This window comes from Bolinopsis microptera, chromosome 5 (genome assembly GCF_026151205.1).
Source record: "Bolinopsis microptera isolate Bmic1 chromosome 5, MBARI_Bmic_1.0, whole genome shotgun sequence".
NCBI lineage: Eukaryota > Metazoa > Ctenophora > Tentaculata > Lobata > Bolinopsidae > Bolinopsis > Bolinopsis microptera.
The window spans coordinates 18,791,195-18,796,448 of record NC_087076.1 but is presented as its reverse complement, the minus strand read 5'-3'; positions in this window follow the sequence as shown (position 1 = coordinate 18,796,448).

The window sequence follows — 5,254 nt, the reverse complement described above, 5'->3', positions numbered from 1 at the left end:
GTCAAAGTCGCAAACTCTATAACAAACAGCGGTTCAGTTGGGATACAGAAATTAAATGAAATAGATTAAAACCGGATAACTCTACACGGTGACAAAGTTAGCGATAAAATTATCTATCAAGATCATGCGATTACAATCAACGGGTAGATTAGGTTTCAAATCAATACAAATCCGGCTCTACAATTAGTGAGATCCTAACTACACGTATAACGTATCTCAAGGAGTCCAAAATAAGGCAACACATCACACCCTATAAACTAATAAAATCGGGTAAATATAATGACGTGTCTCTAATTTGCCGGTCTAAAACACATAATAATGTAATATTCAGATCATGCAACCTCATTACATCCTGTATTGTGGGACAGTAGTTTAGAGGGCGAGAAGTTTTAAGATTTTATGTGATGCTTGTTCTAAGTTCAAGTCGATATGTTATATAACAGTCTAGTTCAAGTGCCAAACGAAAATACGGTATAGATGCAGGTGATACAGTGAAAAGCAGCTGAAGATAACAAACATGGTACCAACAAACTAATACCCAAACATAGGGAGACAAGATCTATCTTGATAAATGAAGTAAAAAAAGCTGACCATCAAAAATTGTCAGGTTAACGAAATGAGACCCTACAGGGTAAGATAGTTGTAAATACAAGCCACGTGTACAGTTCTGCAGACTGCAATTATACAGAGCGCATATTATCACAACGTACTAGAAATAATAATGAGATACAATGAAAGTGACACTATACACAGCACTGTATTGTGTATAATGTGCAGTGAGAGAACGTGTAAGGGAGTCAGGGAGTGAGTTGTCAGTTGACAGCGGTGATGACATCGTACACACTTACAAGTACCAAATACCACAAACTATACATTACAGCATGATTCGTTTGAATAATACGCTTAACTAACAATTTATCGGCTATTTATCTTAGCCACAGGAACCAAGTCACTTTACACGCTGCATGATACACAGATTAATTTGGCTGGCGGGATGACCGTCATTATAAACCCGGGGTTTCATGACTTCCAGGTTAGATATTTTTTCTGCATATATTTAGCTAAGGCTAGAGGGGGTACGATTTTTTTTTCTAGTTTTAACATTATTATATGTGATAGAGCTGCTGGAGATGAACAAGTAGGAAAAAACCGCATAAGGGTCTGACCTTGCTTTGCTGAGATATTGCGCACCAAAGTTTGAGGTTTACATGTAATTACAATTATATTACATGTTAAACTTAATATAAACTTAAAAAAGGGAAAACTCAACTTTTGGAAAAGACTGGCCACTCCCAGGACCTGAGACGTGGCACAAGTGTTCCTTAGGTTGTTAGCCACAAACGATATGCTGACAGGGGTGTAGGATTGATTTTCTTCACGAGGGGGCCAAGATCTTAGAGTTTTTCTAATTTAGCACGCGCTTTGGAGCTTTGGCCACAGCCTGAATTTCAAAAACAACAAAACGTGTAAAAGGCCTAGCTGAGCAATTTGGCAATAGAGATCATTTTCATACACAGTTTCGTTTTTCTGTTTCAAGAACGATTAAAATAATACAATTTTAAATGCATATTAGGGCCTGCAAGCAGCTCTTGCGAAATAAGGGTAGTTCGAAAAAGTTGTAAAATGATAAATCCAGCAAGATTTTGTTGTGCCAATTTAAGGGTCAAAGGAAAAGTCCTGCAAATTTTGAGGTCTCACTCTCAAAGAGGGTGCAACATGCAAGGAGGGAGAATCTGGAACAATTTTTGGAAAATTTGTTTTAAGGAATAAATTCTAGCAATGAGGAATGTAAATTTGGACTACAAGGAGAAAACTGTTGCCTGCTAATTTACTTGAAAATACTGAACACGGCATAAAAGAGTAATCAGTAATGTTATCTGAATTTTATAATCGCTTATAGCTTTATAGGCTTCTGAACTTCTGATGCATCCTGACATGCAATCACAGTGCTGGCATTTGGCAAGCACGAACGTTGCCCTTATACCTCCCATACTATTATACCCCCTTTACTGTTTCTTCAGGCATTAAGGCTCATTGGAAGTGGTTTAGCAGGTTTATTTTTAGTTTAAAACATTCTAATTCGATGACAAAGATGACAGGAATAAGATAATGTTATCTGAATTTTATAATCGCTAGGTTCCTGAACTGTAATGTAATATCAGAATATGTGATATAAATTATAAATTGATGATATTTGACCAAAACGGCAAACACTGTTAGCCGCAAACAGAGATGCCAGTGCCAGTGTCTCTCTTTCCCAAACAAAAGGAAATGATATTAATTCGAATAACCGTCCACAAATACAGAATGATACCGTACCGAGAATGACATATACAATTGTAATAGATTAAGAAGAACTACCCGAAGGCAGCTGTACTCGGCAATAAAGATTAAATAAACATCAGCTAATTCGACACTAACTACCACCCTTTTCCCGAAATACTAGGTATCGACCCGAAAGCAACCCAAAGAGATCCAAAGAGATTTTTACAGCATGTGATTGATGTAATTAATCGAAACTTATTAAAATTGGTAAGCCGTGAATGAATGGGAAAAGCGAGCGACATCTAGCTGCCCTGCAAAATTTTAGATTTCTAACTCAATTTCAACTTGGTGTTTAAGGCACCTGAATATGGCGATTTTGTGTTTTTACCGAATTTCGTATAACAGCGCTGGCACGTATTTTGCGCAAATTTCTTAAAAACCTCCACATAACTATTTATTATGGGGGGGGGGGGGGGGGGGGGGGGGGGGGGGGGGGGGTTCAGGCCATGACTACGTAATATTGCTGTCAGGAGGGGGAGGGGGGTTGGGTCTTGATTACGGTTGAATACGGAGGGTGAGGGCCGAGGGCCAGGGGGGTAAAAATTGCTAAAATATTGATTACGTAATAATATAATGTGAATAAGTAATATATAATGCCTATTGCTTAAAGTAGTCGCACTGATAAACCACAATAGTTACTCAGACTCTAATAAAAAACATCTGTAAAATAAAACCACTAACTAGTAACAATAAGTAAAAGATGGCCGTATAAAACATGCCGACGCAAAAGGTAAATTATGTCAAAACTATATTTTTGCAAATACTTCCTTCTTAAAAAAAGGGGCAGAATAGATGCGGACAACCAAATACCATGATGAGTATGTTTTATGTTAAAATCAAAATATAGAATATTCTGGATATTTAATACACTGTTATAGTTAATACAACCAAGTTGCTGTAAAAATGCACCTAACACCGTTATTAATCTCGCAGCTGGTAAAGTGGTATGAATGTCGTGGGAATTCTTACCAGCTGTAAGCCAAAATCCCGGTGACGGCCTTAATCCCGGTGTTAATCCCAGTCCAGAAATTTTCTCTGGTCCCGGGCTCCCGGTCAAGCCTTGATTCGTTCGAATAATACACTTACTTAACTTAGGTTGGATATTTTGTCTGCCTATATTAGTTTAATTCTCACCGTACCTCCAACACTAGGGCCAGGATTAAAAGTCTGTTTCCATATTTGAAGGTAAATTTAAAGTTACAATTTAAACAATATTTTACCCTGCTGACATAAAACAAACCAACATTTCCAAGGAATTGTAATCATTTTGTTGGTGTGCAAGGTAATCAGATTTGCAAGGTGTAACTTACAAAATCAAGTTTGACCATATCTTTTAAGCTTGGTCGAAATCACACACAAGGAATACAAGGAATACAAGGAATTATACACACATGTACGGAAGGGAGTCGCAGACCTTAATCCACAAAACAACAAGATACAAACAAGTAATGGCGAAGAAGGCAAAGTGCAATAAAGAAGTAATTATAAAGCAGTAACGAGTGTTAAGCCTCCAATATCAGGACATATATCGCAGGTTACCTTGGAGACGAGTGTTTCCTACCTAATATAACAGTTAATGCTCATGACGGATCATGGGTGAAGGTGACAACTTACTTCCTAATAATGACTTGAACGATTTAATGTGATACAATGTTATGAAATATCGTGGATGTACTGGATCTAGATTGTGTTTTTATTTGAATGTGATCCTTGACTGAACTAATTTTAAATTGAGCAGCAGTTGACAACTGTGTAGTGATTAGTAACCACAACAAACAGTTTCTACGTATCTTCAGTATTCACATATTATTTAATAATACTTTTCCGAGATTTAGCTGGCTGATCACTGCTTATACACCATTAACAACACTGCTCCTCCACAATCTACATCGTTATCAGACAGGGGTGTAGAAATGATTTTTTTCATGAGGGGGTCAAAATCTTAGAGTTTTTCAAAATTTTTTTTTTTTTGGCGCGTGCTTTGGGGAAGCCTGAATTTCAAAAGCACAAAAAGTGTAAAATATGGGGAAATTTGGGAAAAGAGATCATTTTCAACACATTCCCCAAAACGATTAGAAAAATGCATTTTAAATGCATATTTGGGCCCGCAATTTTCCCCGCGAAAAAAAGGGGGTCCCAAAAGGGGGCATATTGTTTCCTCAAAAAATTTAGGATATTGCTTCCAAATGAAAATTTTCAATGTGAAATGAAAATCCAGGATTTTGTTGGGGGAATTTGGGTGGAAAAAATTTTTTTTTGAAAATTATTAAAAAGGGGAAATGGGGGGGTTTGGAAAAATTTTTTTAAAAAGTTTTGGGGGGGGTTTAGTGATGTGTTAAATTGGTTTGGGGGGGGGTTTGGTTTTTTTGTTGAAAAGGTAAAAAATTGTTTTTTGAATTTTATAAATTTAAAGATAGGTTTTGAATTTTTATTTAAATTTTGTTTGGGTGATGTTGTGGATTGTGGGGGAAGGGGGAAAGATTTTTTTGAAAATTTTAAAGAAAGGGTTTGATTTTTTTAAGAAAGGTTTTGTTGTTTTTTTAAATTTTGGGTTTGGTTTTGGGGTTGGTTTTAATTTATGAAAGTGAAAGGAAAAAAAATAAAAATGTTTGTTTTTTAAAGGGTTTTGTGGTTAAAAAAGGATGGTTTAGGAAAAAGTTTATGATTTTTGGTTGGCCAATTTTTTGGGGGCGCGTCCCCCCCTCTTCCACATCCCTTTTTCAGAGGTAAACAGCTGGGCTAAGAGTGGAATATCCCCCCCATCATAAAAATAATGTGGATCAAAGGGGTTTGCCCCGGGTTATTGTATTCAATAATTTTCTTTTATATTTGGGAAATTTTAAAATTTTTAAAAAATTTAAAAAAAAATTTTAAAAATTTTTAAATGACGTGTTATGTCTGATATTAACAAATAAATACGCTTTAGATT